This window comes from Grammomys surdaster, unplaced genomic scaffold, assembly GCF_004785775.1.
Source record: "Grammomys surdaster isolate TR1022 unplaced genomic scaffold, NIH_TR_1.0 313, whole genome shotgun sequence".
NCBI lineage: Eukaryota > Metazoa > Chordata > Mammalia > Rodentia > Muridae > Grammomys > Grammomys surdaster.
In genome coordinates this window covers 1,952,421-1,972,509 of record NW_021604732.1, presented here as the reverse complement: position 1 = coordinate 1,972,509, position 20,089 = coordinate 1,952,421, and the positions used below count along the sequence as shown (strand labels likewise).

General features: G+C 39.0%; 1 protein-coding gene and 1 pseudogene across 2 annotated transcripts in view; both read right to left on the bottom strand.

Moving 5' to 3' along the window:
- Window positions 1-20,089, bottom strand: part of Sgcd (sarcoglycan delta) — a 408,884-nt gene that overhangs the window by 85,127 nt on the left and 303,668 nt on the right. The gene's annotated exons all lie outside the window — the stretch shown is intronic.
- On the bottom strand, window positions 1,329-2,480 carry LOC114629596 (annotated as a pseudogene).

Sequence of the window (20,089 nt, the reverse complement as noted above, 5' to 3'; positions counted from 1 at the left end):
TTATAATCCCTGCTTTACAAAAGGACTGTCAGAAATTCTGGGCTAGAAGACTGAAGATGATGTTCTAGTGTTTCAGAATACTGGGTAGCTGTTCAGGCAGCCAACTCTCTGTCTTTTCTATAATCTTGGAAGTGCTTGTCTGCATTTCCTACTTACTCAGGTAATATTCATTACTTCTCTGGTCTCTGATAGGGTTGGAGATTAGCTTGTCATAGTCTTACTACAAGCTTAAGTTGTTTAGGATATAAGAAGATGTCCTAGGTCTAATAAGATGGTTTTAGGTTGATAATGCAAGTTAGGATAGAATTTGATTTAGATAAAGAACTCTGTACTCTACAGGATAGAATAGATAAGAGGATACTTTCTTTTGATTGCCAAATATGAATAGACTGGACTTTTTCAATGTAACTTTTACCTAATAATTTTCATATTTTTTTCATAGTTGTTTCTTTCTTTCTTTTTTTTTTCAAAATTAACATTTTTATTAAATCAAGTTAAAAAATGTTCATTGTAGAAAAGACAACAAGGGTATTAAGAAAATCAAAATATACCTTTTTTACAATATATGTATATATTAGCAGCAAACTACTTCAGAGATTTTCTTTTGCATTTAGTTATTTTAAAGAAAGCATAACAGTGTTATGTTAGCGTGGAATGTCAGAATTTCCCCTTCACCCTTTACTCTATGAGTTGGCCTTCTCTACAATATTTTATACCAAAGATTATGAACAAACTTTGTTTTGACTAAAATGTAGTGAAACAGTAGCTGGTAAAATTTCTCACGACACAGGAGCTATGCATCATTTTCAAACACAACAAGTGAGCACCATTTAGCACATTTTTCAGGTGTAATAACAGCCAACTGTACCACGTAGTATTTGGCTTACTGTTTTAAAAACTTGGTAACATACAAAAATTTAAACGAATGAGATAAATACTTCAATCCTATATTGCTTGTCCATTATTAAAACTCTTTAATAGAAATTCTATACATAACCTGACAAACTCTAGGCAAAGATATATATGTGTATATATACATGCAAAAGTCTATGTACATATCCACATACATTTGCAACTTTGGATTTTTAAAAAACTAATTGAATGTATCATTCACTGGCTAAAAAGTTTCATCAGCTAGTGAGAAATACTGACTACAAAGAACTGTTGGATAACACATTTAGGCTTACAAATTACTCAACCTAGATTGAAATAACAAACTAACCACCAATGAAAACTTTTTCTCTTCTCTTGATAGGTTCTCCTAATAGCAAAAGAAGAAACATTTGTACAATACACTTTCAAAGTAAAAACTATTAAAGAAAGCTCACTAGTCCTCAAAAATACTAAACAATATATAAATACAATTTTCTTATTGTTGAATTCCTCAGCTAGAATCTATATACTTTTTAAAAATCCCTTTGGATTATCCCACTTAGCACTTCAAGTTTCCAATCTGCAGTTCTGACAAATGGCTCAGGTTTATTAGTTATAGGAATCACACCGTTCAGAATTTGCTGTTATCTCTGTACTAAATAGAAGGAACTGTATCAAATATCAAAAACAACTTAATGAAACATTCAGAATATGTAATACAAGGAAAAAAAAAAAAGACAACAGAGATTCCCTTTTTGCCACACAAATGAAATACAACCCTTTCCATGCTGTTACCGTAACTGTCTAGAGAATGGAATTAGGGTGGCCCACCTTTAATTTTCAATTAAAAGCCTAATACAGTAGACTGAATTATTATTTTTATTAATATGCACAGCAAATTACTGAAAACGGTGACTTCATGTCTTCTCCTTAAAGATGGCACTTGTAGGTTGCAAGGAGGCAGAGATGTCTATACACATCACATGTTTACTTGAAAAGACTTCCACAGCAGTTTGATATTGGGTTTCCTCATCTAGCTGAAGATTCACAGGAACTATCTGAAATAGGTGGTTACTATTACAGTGATCCAATAAACGTTGTCTGGTGAAATTTGACTCTTGACATAAGGGACACTTAAAGGTGGGATGCCCAGAAGAACTTGTATCCTCTTGATAAGTTTCTGTGTTATCAGATGCAGATGTTTCATTCCTATTACTGCTCCTTACTGAATCTTGAGAAATCTTAAAGTTTGGAATGACAGAAGAAACACCATATTCATCCTGATACTTCTTACAAGATTTGTAATGATGTCTCATGCGATAGAATTTAATCTTTTTTGAACAGCATCTGCAGCTACCAGAAAACCTCCTCATGATATTTTCAAGATCTAAGGCCCGTTCTGGACATGCTCTTTCTCTTCTAGTCACACTTCCACGACATAAGGGACAGTGTATTCCACTTTCTCTCATTGCAGTCAGGAAACATTTTCTACAGAAAACGTGCTGACAGGCCGCGGTCCGCACCGGCGTCTTGAGCACCTCCTGACAGACAGGGCAGTAGAAATCATCTTCCGTGTAGGACGTGGCCGCCGACAGATCCTCGGACATGGCGAGGGGTGGGCGGGAGAGGCGACTGCGCCGGCAGGAACCGAGGTGGCGGTGGCGGCCCAGAGCCCGACGCCGGGAGAGACTCATAGTTGTTTCTACTACATGTTGTTTATTATAAGAGAGAGAACCTTTTTATTTAGATAAAAAAGAAAAAAATTGTTGGGGCTTGGTCTGGTGCTATACATTGTAATGCTAAATTCTGCATTTTCACATTTACCAGCTGTAGTTGTGCAAACCTTATTCTTTAATTTAAAGTATTGGTTGAGTAAATATATAGTTGGGCAGAAGAGAGGTAGGCAGAGTGACAGTTCTTGGGCTTGGGGTCTGAAGCAGAGACCATGAAGGGAAGAAAGAGAAGATGGAGATAGGAGAAGTCATCATGGGGTCGATGAATCATGGAAACATAAGCATGAGGGTTGGCCAATTGGAGTAAGAGCAGCCCAAGCAGAACATGGCAAATTATAACTCACAGTTACTGACAGGGAAGTAGACAAAATGGCCATTGAGGGTTGATATATGCCCAGCTCTGATGCTATTAAGGCTTATTATAAATGTAAAGATTTTGTGCCTTTTATCTGGAAACAAAATGAGCAAAGGTGGGGTAGAAACCCCAATTAATGTTACTAATAATCACAATGTATGTGTCTCTGTGTAAATATATTTAGACCTTGTATATATAATGAATTAAAAGAACTTCTACAATCCAGAAAAATACAGTTTTGTCTTCAAGATAACCTTCCTTTTTTTCAATGTTCACTATACAAGCTACCTCTAATTTACTGTGATTTATTTACTCTTATCCCACAAGTAAGTACTATGTGTCAGGCACTGTGTTAAACAGCAGGGATGAATGGGAAGTGAAGTTACCCTGCAGCATCATGCTTTGGGCTGATCAAGGAGACCATTATAAATAAAACAGGCTCAAAGTAAATTTGCCACAAAACGGATACAGATGTGTTAGAAGAGAGACATGGGGTCTCTGTAACAGAGGACATAGAGTCTGAAACACAGTTGTTTGCACTCACTATGGATTTTAAATTGGCAAAGCACTGTAGGAGGGGATCAAAAAAGTCATTAGACAACCCATGCCTATCTCAAGACTTTATGTAGCTTATTCAGTCAATAAAACTTTACAAAATGAAAAGTACAACACTGAAATGTTTTCTATAGTTTAATGTAATTTTGTTGGTAGGCACGAGCATCTCTCTGTAGTGGATATGTGTTCCTTTAAGCTCTGTGCTTGGCTGTCATTCACTTGCCCATATACCTAGACTCCCTCCCTTTATGGAAACATATATGGAATGAAGCTTTCCCTTCTGCATTCCATCACAGACTTTGGCGAGTTACCTCCATCTCTAAAACATGTCAGTAGCTTTAATGTACTTTATGTTTTGGGGGGAATTCTCAATTAAACTTCCCTTGATGGTGTGTGATGGGGGAAAAATGCACTGGGAGTAGAGGCACTGGCATCAGCTCCACAGAGTGTCTATTAATCCACTATGTGTCCCTGTGCTTTCTACGTCAGTGCTTCAGAGACTCCTGGTGCTGATGCTGCTCTGAAAGTCATCATTAAACACTCTCCAGTATAAAACTAAACTCCCCCAGTCCTTGACCTCTAATGTTTCAAAGCCTTAGAGAATTCAGCCCCTGCTGATGAAATGATGTCCTCTGTCTCACCTCCCAGTAGGACCTGCTGCTTTCTTCCCACATTTCCAATTAGTTTCTGCCTAGCACTTGAACATCCCCTACACAGACTGACTTCGTTGTCTTAGTCTTGCTCACTGTATTAAATTCTAAAACCACCGACCACATAGCCTGGAGATACTGCCTTTTTGGCTAAGGCTGCGAAGAATTTTTCATTTATAGTTTGATTTGGGAGAATTGGGGATAAATCAAATCCTCATTAAAAAGAAAATAACATTTTAGTGTAAGTTTTTGTCCCCCTAAAATTTCTATTCTCACTACTTACACACATCTTAGCATGTACTTCACATGATGCCTTCTAAAATTTTACTAGAGACAGCTTCAGATGTTTCACTGGATAGTCAGGATATGGCAAAGACAACAGACTGCTAGAGAACCCTGGAACTGTCATAGGCCCAGGGCCTATAGTGAGGAATTATAGGGTCATCCACTGCTGCATTACTCAAGAGAAAAAGTTCTATGTGATGTTTTGAATACTTCCACCCGACTTCTTATTGCACAGAGCTACCTCAACAAGGCACCAAGAAAAGTCCTGTGAAGAAGCCAGGCAGCTGTTCTCAGCTCTGAAATTCTAGCTTTGCCAACCTGCCAGGAGGCCCTACTCACTCTCTAATACCCTAGGAAGCGGAGTAGTCCAGCTCTAGTGGCTGTGCCCTACAGACATCCTTAGGAAACAGTTGTGTGACCATGCTTGAGAAACAGCCACAACACTGAGGGTTCGTTCCCATTGCTTTGTATATAGCCAGGTGGTTCTGTCCGTCCAGTCTAGCTATCACACAACACATTCTGAGAAACTTGACCAATAGAGACTCAGGGACACAGATGAGCATGCCTGTCTAAACATATATAATCACTGAACAAACCTTTCCTGAATGGCTGAACTACCAAAGGCTCCAGAAAGCTAGCAAACCAAGGAGGCCCTATCAATTGCATGCCCTCTATAACAGTAGGGTAGCCTGTCCTCAGAGGCTAAAGTCATTGAGGCTTTGAGAAACAGATACTTGGCTTGAACCACCCATCCTCATCCCTGGCAAACAGAGAAGCAAAGCTTCAGTAGTATGGCTTCCAGATAGACAGAGGGAATGCCTACAGTACAATAAGACAAGTATAAAGTTGATAACAGTTAACTGAGTATTTCAACAGAATGTACAGAAAAGAGTCTGCATGGTGTCAACACACACAAAACATGCTCTTTGTCTGAGGTAATGGAAATGTCAGTTATCCTGGTCTGATCAGTGTACATTGTGTACATGTACTGAAACATCTCACAATAGTCAATAAATATGCACAAATTTTGTGTCAACTAAAAATAAAAATGTACCACGTTTGTAAACAGAAATCTTTACATCACTTCATATAGTAAGACAAATATAAGATTTGTTTTTTGAAGTCTTCACATTTGCTACTTCTGCGTTTTATGTTTTATGTCAGGTAGCAGTGACAACCCTTCCCAAAATGTTGTAATTGAGCTCAGATTCCATATTTTCCATCGTTCATTGCATTGCAGCTCCACAGGTAAGTTTGCAACATGTCATATTTGATTTTTAAAAAGCAAAATCTTTAAAAACCATTTTTATCAATTCTCTGGGAATTAATGATGTGTTTTGATCTCACTCTATCCTTTATATGCTCCTCTCATACCCATCCCCACCTCCAATTTCATCCTCTCCCAAGTTTGTGTCCTCCTTAAGCAAGATTTTGAGAAATATGTGAGGCAGGAAACATGTTTACGTTTTATCCCTTCTTCATGTATACTCCAAGCAGGATTTTGTTAAACTCAGTTTGCCAGTAACATGCAGTTTGTCTAGAGTCAACTCTTCTCATTATGGTACTCTCTTATTAAAGAAAACCCTACTGTGGGTAGATTTTCAACTGGTGGTAGCATTTCTTGAAGCAGCCGTATTTGACAAAATCCAGTTTTAGAGGACAGTTTAGGTAGGATAAAGATGCTTCAAATTAAAAATACATCAAGAACACAGATGATAGTGAAACATTTGGAAGTTGATTTAGTGATAAACATAGTAGAGCTGCTTTCGTTTTACATGTATGTTGGTTACCTATATGTATGCTGGTTACCTACACATATCCTGGTTGCCTACAGGTTATCAAAACTTTTGTGGCTTCCAAATCTCTTTATCATCCCAACTTTCTATCTGTCTCCAGTATCATTTATTATCTGTGCTCCAAATGCCCTGGAGACATTTTCCTGACCCATTATATCAGGCATATATTTCATGTCTCCCTGTGGTACCAAGATCTGCTGAAGTGTTGGGACCCTCTCCTTTGTGGAAGAAGCTTGCTTCTTCTTGAACCTAGCACATTTTCCCCATTATGCTTTCCCTTTGGATGTAGGTCTATTGCAAACTGACTTTCAGAGTTAATAGCTGATGTGTTCCCTGAGGTGGCGCATGGCTGGAGGACTTCTGCATTCCTATTATGTCTCCACATATAGGATATGTGTGCTCCTTGAGTAGATGATGTATAGGACTTTACACAGTTGATTCTCAAAGAGTCCATCTTAATTAGGACTTTCATACCTAACAGTATTTGCATCTGTATTTCCTCAAATATGAAACAAAGCTCCTGGAGGACAAGTGCTTGGTAATCAGTGATAGATGAAGACCATCCAGCTCCTGGGTCCTTGGTCTAAGAGTAACAACTCTTGAGTGGTAAATGATCAAGAACAGAGTACAGATTACGTGGGATAAAAGATAATGCAAGCCAGCAAGGCTCCAGCTAGGAGTTCAAAGAAGGCTGTGGTTTTAGTGACTACTGCCTAGCTTAGCTATGTCCTAAGAAATGAGTCATTCCATTTATCTTGGACCTGGCTTTTCTCATTCATCACAGGACAGGAGTAGACTTGACAATATTCAAAGCTTATTTGAATCTTTTTCTTTATGGGTGGTTGTTATGTGTATTTCATATAGTGCTATCAAGCCCTCACAAGGGAATAAGATCTAAATGTAACCTGAATGATACAAATTGGGTATTTAAATTGATGTTTCACACTGTACCTCATAAATATAAGCATTACTATATCAGTTAAAAACTGAAAATAGAGAAACAAGTATGTTACCATACTCAGCAAAATCTTACTGAAGACATAAATATTCAAAGACAATTTTCAGAAACAGTGTCAATAGCTGTCCCTGACTTTCTCTGAAGGGAAGGGATTTTCTTTTGTCAGGAAGGAACTTTTATGTGAACCTTGAGGGAAAAGTAAGACCCTAAGGCGTGATTCTGTAGGAGCCTGAGTAACCAAGACAACTATACTGATAAAGAATCAGAGTGGGTGAGAAATGTCAGAAGGGCAAAGTGGAGAAGAGAAACAAGAAAGGAAAAACTAGAGGAGATGATGTAGTACGTATGTAACCTGGGACTTTTGGGACTAAAAATATTTACTATTGAATTTTAGCTTATTTTACTTTCACCACATTTTTATTAACCTTCCAACTTTTTCAGGGCAGTGTACAATCAAAATTTTTAATTAGAATCTACTGGGGACAAATATGCTGAGTTCTATGGCTTTTCTGGGATATTCAATTGGATAGACAACTGAAGCAGGATGGGACTCCTTCAGTGAGGGAAGTTTGAGCATTCTTCAGGTGGCATATGTGTCAATTGATGTATATGTAGAGCATCTTTCAAAATATGGACATTGCACATTTGTGAATTTGCTATATTTTTCTATTATGAGGCACAGAATATGTATACACACACACACACACACATACACACACACATATGTGTGTGTATGTAAGTATATATACATATGTACATATATAAATATAAATACATATATATATACACACATATATAAATATATATAAATGTGTGTGTGTTTTAATCATCATGAAGGACTATTGCTAATGCTCTTGGTTATCCTCCAGAGCTTGACAGAATATTCATTTTCTGAAGAAACTGCATACTTATGTCATAGAACATGGAGAAATCAAGCTAATACTGACCTGAAAGTTTCATTCCTACTGATCGGCTTTCTTATTGCTGCATGCTACCAGGAAAGAAATATAATAAACAGTGTTGCCCAGCTATGAACTTGGTGAGCTACATGAATCACTAGAATGGTAAGATAAGCCAAGATCTTTAGTAGTAACATGAATGTCATAAGATAAACAACTACTATTTGTGATTGGCCTACTCTTCAAGATGGAACTCATACCTAGTACTTTTAACTGGGCCAAGAGCATTTGGCTGGGTGGTCCACTGTTCCTAGGGGAGAATATCACTTATTGTTTTGCTTAGTATTAAACTGTGCCTAAATACTTGTCTTTACTTGTTGAGATTAGTGCATCTCTCAACCTTTGTCAGAGAAGCTTGTTTTTGAAGAGGATAACATTACTAGGAGGTCTACAACTGATAAATATTCAAAGAGTCAGAGACTGACATTTTTATTCCTATGCGGGATAGTTCTAGCATGTTCCTTCCCTTCCAAAGCTTAGGAATCATGGAAAAATGGGCAAAAAGATTGTAAGAGTCAAAGGTACAGAATGACTGCAGGAAGACTGTTTTCTAGACATAGCAGAGACACTGCACTCATGAACTCATGGCAGACAGCAATGACTATAAGCACAAGACCGGCCCAGGATCAAGCCAAAATCCCAGCATAGGTGTAGGAGGAGCTCATACAGCCTTACCCAAGCTGAGGAGGCATTGGCAGGTGATGGCTGAAGAGAGAGGTAGAATCAATTTTCTTCAGGGATGTGGCTCCTAAGAGGGTGTCTATGCTCTAGTAGACGGACTTACACCATGCACATACAGATGGCACTAAGTGGATTTGGTTTTGTTGTGGTGGTGGGTTTTTTTTTTTGCTTGTTTGTTTGTTTTCTCAGATGGATTTTGGAAGAAATAATGCTAAGACCACTAGAGACGTGAGGGAATGGGGTAGATTTGTTCGAAACACATTATATGCACATATGAAGTTTCCAAGCAATTACAAAAGCCAATATTAAGATAATTTTCTGACAATCAAAAATGAAATGCCCTGAGCGGTGGAGTGTTTACTGTTATTTAAATAAAAATGATAAAACAGTGTAGTGGGGGTACTCTACAAGTACAGTGCTATAACAAAATTCAAAGCTGAATGATCACAAAAGCAGACAGCAGTTCTCAAAAAGGAAACCATGTCTCCCATAATTATTGGTCAAGAGAATTTTGCATCTATCACTTTTAGAGTAGCATAACTAGAGGGAACAATAATTTTAAATGACACCCAAGTGACACATGGACAACGCAGTATTAGGGCATTAGACCAAACCCATACCAATACTACTTTCTCCACTAGTCTTTTCAATATCCCCTCCCAATTATATGCACAGCCTCACTTGAACTTACTTGAATAAAATCAACAATAAAAATTTGATGTGCTCTACACAGTGTTGGTACCCTGGTGAATTATCCAGGGATGTAATCAACATCCTAAGGAGGAAGAGTCTCTCTGGTGTGGAAGGTGCTTTAGTATCTTTCTCCCACCCCTAATTAAAATGTGAATAGTGTGAATAGGGCTTCCACCTCTGCAGCAGATCACTTCCTGCACCTGGATGACAGGGAGTACTCAATTGTTGCTTGGTTTGCAAGCAGTCATACCATTCTGCATAAACTATAATTTCCTCTTTGTTATCTTTGCTTCCTTCAGACAAACATGATTCACTGAAGATATAAGAATGAACCATTACCCCTGATGTAATGGCTGCCTGAGTTGTCAATAGGGAACTGTGCCAAGATCAGAAGGAAAGCAAATAGATTTATGCTTGGAAACGACGGAGCACCCTGCAGTTTGCTGTTTACTCTTTCGTATCCGCATACACTTATTGAAAGCCACTAACGATTTTTATGAAGTAGTGTACAGACTCATAAGGTTACTGTTAACAGTAATCTAATAATACTGCTCTGTGTACTTAAATCCAACACCTGCTCTAATCATTGTCATTGTCATTCATCTGCCTACTCTCCCACCCATCCACCCGACCATCTTCCCAACTTCCCTCCTACCCACTTAGCAACATGCACTGAGTGTCTGCTCCTGGGTTAGTACCGCTTCACAGCCTCTGAAAAACAGTTTCTTACCAGCCTCGGTTCCTAAACTTGACTGTACCAAGGAGACACCAGACATGTTTTAAGCAATTCTAATGTCTAGTGCAAACCCCTCAAGATGCTAATTCATCTTTCTGAAACAGGAGACTAGAAATCAGGATTATTTTTAAATGCCTTACACGGTTCCAATATGAGATCACAGTTCAGAGTTAAGGGCTTAGGATTTACAACTCATTAAAAGAGACAAATATTAAACAAGGGATAAAATTAATACTAATCGCAGTTTTTATTGTTATTATTAATTACTATTGCATGCTGCCAAAGGTCCTGGTGACTGGTGTTCCTCTCTTTTTCCCTAGCTCCACCAAGCTTCCACAGTCAAAAGGACCAGGCTCAAAGGGAAGCTCTATTCATCTGTGTTTCCGCTCACTTTCCTCATGGTGTTGGTGTGCCCACTGTCACAGACAGTGGGATATCAGCGAGGCCTGAGCAGAAAGCTGAAGTTGGAGCTTTTTTTTTTCCTGTCTTCAATGGACTCTTCCTAATGAGAAGCTCAGACAGCATCTCCTCAGAAATGTAATAGGAAGCATAAGAAAATCACCATGGCACTGAAATGTCTTCTCTCCTCTTGCTGAGAGCGGGAATGAGTTAGCAGAAAACATACATGTTAAGGTTGGGCAAATAAGGAAAAATTCCTTCCCTTTTGGGGCCACAAAGGTCCTTATGCCCACAGATCACTCAGGAACCCAGGAATCTTAAACACGCAGAGGTATTTCCTCAAATGAAGAAATACTTGTTTTCCACATAGAAGGCTGTAGTGGAAATTGTTAATGACCTGCTGAACATTTTGCTATCTGTAGAGGCAGACCTCAGCCTCCTTTTGCTATAGAGGCAGTCCTCATTCAAAATGTTTGTCCCAGACTCTTCCTTCCCTGGACAGTTAGCTCCTAGCTAACAGAACCCATCCTTAGTGGGGATGTCACATTTACTTTACTGCCTGATGACCTCTGTATTATTTTGATCAGAGATCACTAGGGCATTGAGCTATACAACCCATCTTTATAGTTACCATGTAATTTGCAATGAAGTTTCTATATAGTCACACCTTAAGCCTTCATGTGCATCTGGAATTGGCATGATTGTTGCCTGGAAACTTCTTTCAAAATTGTACTGTTTTAGACATACTAGCAAAGAACAGCCTGGCATCAGGGTCTCTTGAATTTCTGAACCAGGTTCACAAGTCAACCTGAACAGAGGTTCCATTCTTTACTCTTCATTTGGCTGCCTGCTCTGACATCTGCAGCATCCCTTTACTTTCTGAATCCTTTAATATCCTTGTCCAAGTCCCAGACCTCTATGAACATCTAGTGCTCTACCTATTAACTAGTCATGACTCGCCTGTCACTCCTAGGGTATAGATCAAATGACATTGGATTACCTGAGGTAAGATGCTCAGGAGTTAGGTGGTATGAGACCAAAGAATGTACTCTAGAAATGCCAAGCACCCAGCTTAGGTATTCAGTGCCTTGCTTGCTAGACCAGAAAGTCCTCAAGAGCAAGGGCTATGTCTATCTTGTTCATCAGTGTATTCCTAGATCATATGTCAGAGACATGAGAACTATTCAAATTCTAGTGGAGACAATACATTTACTTGAGTTTCATGTATGTGGCTAGTCTAGCTTTGGCTAGAAACCACAGATTCTTGCAGAAAATCATCTCAAAGCTCTTCAGATGGGTTCCCTTGTGAAGTGTTACCTCAGAGGTATTCTCCCTGTTATCTCTTCTGTTAGTTAAGTTTCAAATCCAAGACGAATGGCTAAGGTGCCTATTTAACATATCAAAGTATACCTGGCCACTAGTTTCTCCCAGCATCATCCAAGTCCCTATCTGTTACAGGGTATGGTTGGCATACCCCTGCCCTCTCCTGGAATTCTCCAGCCCAGATACTGGGCTACTCTTCTCCCAGAGGCTCTTCTCTATATAATCCAGATATTTTGGCTCTCTGCCCCTTTTGTACCTTTGGCTTCCTGGCTGCTGAACTTGGTTCTCTTTCCTCTTCCTCTCCTCCTCTCCTCTTTTTCTTCCCCTCCCCCTCTCCCTACATGGTTCAGCTTAGTGTTGTCATGCCCACTCTTCCAGATGTTTCTGACTCTGGCTATGCTCTACAATAAACTTTCTCCTCCACCACCATACCTAGGAGCAGTCATGTCCTTTCCTTTTTATTTCTTGTTGTTTTTCGTTCTCTTGTCAGCATCCTCTTAGCTCATCAAGCTAGTTGGGCAGGACATGAAAGTGTTGAAGAACCAAAGAGATAGCATTACTTTGCTTTCTTCAGGTTTAGGTTGAAACCACTCACTCTTGTGTCAAGTGCAGCTCAGAGAGCACATGGATCCTCAGCCATTTGTCTTGGGTTTGAAACTTAACAGAAGAGAAAACAGGGAAAATACGTTTGAGGTAACCATTCTGATTGTGTGCTATCCATTCCTTGGACTTCTTTGGTAGCATGCAGTTATGTGACACTAGCTTTCTCAAAATTACTGTTCATTTGATTTAAATGGTTCTAACAATATTTATGTATCTGTAACCACCAAACAATTAATTTACCTACAAAAACCACCGGGGGAGAATATCATATCTTACAGGTGACTCTGGCCTAGCAATAAATTATAACCAAGTCTGTTGGACCTAGTGGTACAGGCCTGCAATTCCAGTTACTCAAGAGGCTAAAGCAGGATTGTGAGTTTACGACTCTCCTGAGCAAATTAGTGATATCTTGGTAAATAAAAAAGAAGAAGAAGAAGAAGGAGGAGGAGGAGGAGGAGGAGGAGGAGGAGGAGGAGGAGGAGGAGGAGAAAGAACAGTTAGTTACAGCCCTCTATAGTTGTAAGATAAAAATCTGTCTAAGTCATATAAAAGGATAGGTAACCATTATGGCCATCAGGGGAAAGGTAACAACGTAACTCATAAAGGCACAATGTAATGAAGAAGCACAAACTTTATGGATATATGCAAAAGTGAATGGGCTATCTCTAGGATATTATGCAATAGTCAATATAAAAAAACCCTTCAAATCTCATTAGAGTTTAATGTTTTCATTTCATCTCCTACTATAGCTAGGAAAGGGCTATTGATTGCTGGCAGCAGTTGGTGACAAAATAAAATGTGCCCTGATGAGGCATCTTGTTCCTGGGATGTTCTGCCTCTTATGGTCCTCTGGGGAGTTGATTTCAAACCTCACCGCCCTCCTGAGAATGGCTGCTGGAGTCAGAAAGGATGGCACTAAGTCACTCTAATGCTGGCAGACTTTTAATACCTTTTGACATGTACATGTTATTTTTTTCCATTTTTCATGTATGTAGTAATACAAATATGCATGTGTCTTTGTATAAGTCTATTTTTTGACAGGTTCTTACTCTGTAGTCAAGGCCGGCCTGGCATTTTCCATATTACTGCCTCAGCCTAATACTGGAATTGTAGGAACGTGACACCATGCCTTCCTTCTCTTTCATTTAAAATCCTACCACCTCCCCAGCCCGTACCATCCTGCAACATAATTCAGAAAAATGTTCAGTTCAAAAGCTCTCTGCAGTATGAATGCTTATAAAATGAATCTTTGCATTTAAAATCATAACGCTTAGAATTTCGTTCTGTCTGTGGAGAGGTTGTGGTCCTCAAATTACTTCTCCATGAAAAAAGATGTGGTTTTATCCTGCCTTCGGCTATGGAGTAAATGCTTTCTCCTTAAGACACTCGAGGCAGGGTGAGAGTTCACTTTTGATTTTGGGACCAACTTGGCAAATTATTCAACTCACATTTGTTTGACTGTTGTCTGACCACCTTGCCTTGTAGGAAACAGGCTATTAACTGGTGATTTGCTTTTATCTCAAAGGCATATGCATACTGCAGACAAATTTCCAGATTACCAGGACAGATTCCTTGCCTTTCCAAGGATGAATTATGATGTGTTGTTGCAACATCGTCGCCTCTGAAATGAATCCCCATTATGTTCCATGTTCTAGGTAATATGGTACATACATGCATACACACACACACACACACACACACACACACATACACACACACATATATACACATGTATACTGTGCCATTGAAATCTCATAAATGTTCTCTTAGTCTTGGTTTCATTCTTATCCTTTTTCTACAATATTTACAAATGAGGAAATTGAAACTTTTCAAAGTCACAGGCTGCTAAGGAAGAAACTGCCCAACAATTTTGACCAGGGCCAAGATCTGATCCACTTACTGACACTTTTAATTATCACTGAGCAGGACTAGGAAATGTTCTTCACTGAGCGGTAGATCTATTGCCTAACATACATGGGGCCTTGGGTTCATTCTCCAGCATGACATAATCACTTCTAGGCATGGCACACCCATGCATATTATCTTAGTACCCTGAACTCAGAAAGCTGATGCAGGATGGTCCCGAGGTCAGTAGAAACTTGGGCTACACACAGAGATTCTCTCTCAAAATAAAATACAGGCATGATCCCTACTAGACCAAGATATTGAGATAGATAGGGGTCTTTTCATTATCCCTGACAAGAGCTGTTTCAAATTAAGCCATCTATTTTTTCATCTGTTGTACAGGAATGAAACCAATGCCTCCAATGTGGCTTTTCTTGTTGTTTTTGTTTCTTTGTTTTGTTTAGTTTTTTGAAAGAGTTAATTGAGAAAATGTTCTAAAACTATTAACATTTCATATGACTATGAAGTGTTCTCCAAATACCCATACCTTAAGGAACAGAGAAGAATCAACACTTAATACAGATTCTGGTCTCAACCACCCAGAGATAGACTGCTTCAAGGAATTAAAACTCTTTGAGAGGGCCTTGAAAGACTTGTTAGACTCCTAAGATTTAGAGTCTTTACATTAGAGCAGATATAGAAGCCATTTAGATGAACCCTTCCTTCCTTCTGAGAGTGACCCAGTTCTTTATTTTTTTAATTTTTCTTTACCATTCTCTCATATATTACATCCTGACCATGGCTTCCTCTCCCCTCTCTCCTCACATTTCTTAAGTCCTGATAGGATAATGACATTTGCCTTCAGTGATCTACCCTAAGGACTGTCAAGGGAGGTCCCCTGCCATTCAGACACTCACAGATCACATTCTTCTACTGAACTGTTTCTTTTAGTTCTACCCCTCACTCCTGGGCACTCTACGTCATAACACAATGAATAAAATGTGATATGAGAATATCACATCATATACAGACTGTGATCTGCCCTTCTATAGACACTGCCTGATGAGTGCTGTGGAGGAATGTGACTGAGGGTAGAGGTAGAATACTCTGTATCTCACCCTGTATCCTGACTTCTAGCCTGTGGATGATCTGCTGAACTTGGAGGCATATTGTACAATAGCTTCCCAAGTGTCCTGATTGAGCCGTGTCCAGTCCATTAGGGCTGTGTGTCTCACAAATGTTCCTCAAAGCGACAACGAGCCATTTGCAGGAGCACAGAAATCAGAAGAAGCCTAGCGCCTTCTGCTCTCTGTTTCCACCTCACTTATCATGCACATTTGCCTTCTATATCTGCATGCAAAAGCTGAAGGGCATTTCCATCATTTCCCCAAGAGCTTTTCATGAGGACCAGAGAAAGCAGCAGAAACTAATAGACAGATGCATCATGGTAGGAAGGGCGTCAACACTTTGCTTTAATCAGTACACAGTCAATAGTCTCCATCAGGAATAACTAATTAGTGTCTCAACTCTGTTCCTTGGATGTCATTGCAAAACTCTATCTGAGGAATGTCATCTGCACTTAAAGGAGGGACAAGCATCATAATTAAGTTTTCAGCTATTACTTCAGCATGAAGCTGCCACCAAGTGTGAAATGACTATAATTCACATTTTTAAGACCCTGAATTTATTAGCATCTATTTTCTATTCAAGGTTAGGGGTATGGTGTTTGGATTGTCAGAGCATTCAAATTCCCCAGCTCTTTGTTATTCTGCAGTGACTGTAGCTGAGCTCTGATTCCAGACAGGAAAATATTAGTGGGTTTGGTTATATTTGTGAAAACAAAAGTCTCCAAAGAACTAAAGACTCATTTTCCTACGTGAACAGGAAACAGCAATGAGAGATATAAATGGAGAAAGGGAGATTGAGTTCCTTTATAAATTATAATATCCATGGCTTAGAGAGTGAATACATGCTGTAGACTATGTGCTTCTCTGGGATGTGCCTATTATACAACCTATAGACAAGAAAAGTACATGGAGTTTTAAGTCTGCTTGGGAAAGAAAGGGCAACAGGATAACAACTTTTGGAGGCAACTTATTATGAAAAGAAGGAAGAAAGTATGTGGTTACTGCATGCTTTGCCAGGACTGAATTCACCAGGGAGACCTTGATAGGACTCCTCCATGAACAAGATGCAGTGGGCAGTTACTGGTTAGTATGCTGGCTGAGTGCCTGATTTTGAGGAGAGTGGATTTGTAATGATTTATGTGAGCATGCCCCTTTAGGGTCCAACAGCCATAGTAGAAGACATCTTGGCCAACTGGAAAATCAAAGTTTAGATGTAGTGTGCATTTGGAAGATGAAGGCAATCATGGGACTAGGTTAGGTAAGACGGTGAAACCGAGAGCTGAAAATTGAATAGAGTTACCCAGAAAAAAAGTAGGAAAGCTAGTTTTAAATGAAAAGAGTGGTGTGGTGAAGGCTCCAAGTCCTTCTACTAGAGACCTTAGGAAGAGGGCAGTGTGGCAGAAACCTTCAGAGGTAGAGAATGTTTGAAAGGTATGCTGAATATAGTCACCTCCCTTGGAAAAGTACAATGTAGTGAGTGTAAATGGACCCTCCAAAGCTCCAAACCCATGAACAAGATCAAAGTGGTCAAAGTTGAAATGAAAGTGATAACCGCAAGTTGAAATTGAGTAGAAATCAGCACATAATGACTTCATTTGAAAGTATCAGGAAACTTAAAGCTAAGAGTCTATAGGTCTAGTAGAAAACAAGCTGCAAAGTAATTCAAACTGCACAACTTTGGCTGGGCCAGGAGTGGCAGTGAACAAGTAACTCTTTGATCAAAGGATACCTGGTGAGGCTGCAATCAGTGGCTAACGGAGCAGGCCACATGAACTGTCATCATCAAGTTGTATTTCTTCCATATTTACCTTGTGACCAAGATGCCCTTACTGAGGAAGACTGAGGCCAACTCTGGCTTTTGTCATATCAGGACAGATGACACAAAGAAACCCAGGCATCAAGTATCAATCTACAAATTCTCAAGCAAGACCTCTCCAAACATACTAAGCTGCAAATAAGTCCCAAGCAATGGATTTAGACATCATTCTAAACTGTTAACTGACCAGCCCAAGAGGGAAGATACACAGATTTTGAAAATGGATGTCAACCCATCTAGAAATCCCAGAATCTTTGTATCTCAGAGCCCATTACTCAATTAGTTCTTCACACACTCAAAATAGTTTCTTTTAAAAAATATTCATTTTGATTTTAATCATGTATACATGTGTATGTGTGTATGAATGCGTGTGTGTATGTGTACGTGTGTATGTGCGTGTTTGTATATGTACATGTGTGAGCCTGTGAAGGCCAGAGGCTTCATAAGAGATCTTAAGTGCAGAGGTTATGATACACTATGAGTAATTGGACTAGGGTGTTGTGAACAAAATTCCAGTTGACTGAAGAAGCAATACTCATTTTTAAAACACTGAAGCATCTCTACATACCTTCTAAAGAGATCCATGGTATATTCATTCTTAAAATGAAGTCATGCCTGAATCACCAAGCATTTCATAAATCACTAATCAGAAAATAAGAGTTAAATTTATTTTTTAATTGAAAGTAGATTCTTTCCTCATACAATATATCCTGATTTATAGTTTTATAGTTTCCCTTCCCTCCACCTCTTCCAGTTCCTCCCTGCTTTCCCTCCCTTCCAGATCAACCCCCTTTCTGTCTCTTATTAGAAAAGAACAGGCTTGTAAGAGATAACAACCAAACAACCAATTAAAATGAGACCAATCAAAAGTTTTCACATTAAAGTTGTACGTGGCAAACCAATAGAAGGAAAGGAGATCCAAGAACAGTAAAAAAAAAAAAAAAAATCAGAGACCTACTCCATCTCATAGTCAGGAGTTCCAGAAAAATACTAAGATAATAGCTATAATAAATCACAGAGGATCTGGCATAGACCAAGATAGGTCCTATGCTTGCTGCTCAAGTCTCTGTGAGCTCATATGTGTCTTTCTTAGTTGATTTAGAGGGCTGTGTTCTCCTGGTATACTCCATCCTCTGTGACTCTTAAAAGTTTTCTGACTCCTCTTCCACAATTTAGACTCTTACTTCACATAATGTCTCGCTGTGGGTCTCTGCAGATCTTAAATAACTTGAATCATTTTTATAATCTATAGTTTAAAAGAAAAGAGATAGTATATCTATGTAACCCATGAGGATATAATAAAAAGGTAACATTACAGAATGAAGACTTCTGAAAATTTTAAAATGAAAGCAGGAACCAAAAGATCAGGGGAAGTGATGGAAAGTATAGGTGGGCAACAAGAAAAATAAAAATAAGTGGATGGCAGAAGGTGGGGAAGACAGCTGGGACATAACCAAATAGGTTATGCTAAGGTTGTGAGCGGCTTTTAAGGTGTGTGTGCATGTGTGTATGTTTGTGCATGTGTGTGTATGTGTAGGTATCTGTATATGTGTGTGTGTATGTGTGTGTATATATGTGTTTGTGTGTAGGTATGTGTATGTGTGCATGTGTGAGTATATGTGTGTATGTATGTATATGTGTGTGTATATGTATGTGCATGTGTGTGTAGGCATGTGTATATGCTTTTGTGTGTGCATGTATGTGTTTGTGTGTGTGGATGTGTGTGCACCAACCACGTGTGCAGGGGCTTTTGTAGAGGCCAGAAGAGAGCATTGGTCTACTTGAAGCTAGAGTTATAGGAGGTTGTGAGCCACTGAACATGAGTGTTCAACTAAACTCTGAGTCTTCTGAAAGAGCAGCAAATGTTCTTAGTCACTTAGCCATCTCTCTAGCTCATGTTTTGAATCTTCATCATCATATCAGTGAGACCCATGAACAAAGAGCAGACTACTGAGTGACGTTTGGTCCAACATTGTGCATGACCATGGCTAGGAAATGAGATAAGGTTATCCAGGTATCTCATAGATCCTCTTGTCTTACTCTCACATGACACTGTATTTTAACAAACCATGGACAACCCTGGATTCAGAAGAGCACGTGAGAAAGAAGAAATGATTGACTGGCTGGTTTGCTTTAATTCATTTCTGATTCTCAATTGAATTCATGCAAAATCTCTTGTCATCTTGCTCCGCTAACCTACCATTACTCTTTGTTTTGAAAAGGTCTTAACTGGAATCAAACAAGCCTGGCTTCAAGCCAGGATCATGAAGGCTGTAATTAAGCAAGATTTTCTGTTTATATACCCAGCAGGGCCATCTACGGAGGAGGGAAAAACAGGAGTCAGAGGCAATTTTGTGTTTTTCAAGAACAACAGAACAATATATTCTACATACTTTACATAATAAATGACAGAAGCTGACATTTTAATCAAGACAAGAACAATAACAAAGTTGTTGTATTTTCTTTGGAGGCAGAAGGCAGCCCTAGCTCATGAACACATAGTTTTCCTGCAGTCAAAGACCAAGATATCAACAACATTTTTAAGATGGGAAGCCTGCCTTGACAGCTAGGATAAAAGTGCAATTTTATACCCTCCTCTGATGGCTTTTTTTTTGAAGTATGTTTTAATATCATTTCAGGGTCTCTATTATGTTCAGGTGGAAATGAGTCTATCAAGGACAGGTAAAAATGGTATTTTTCAG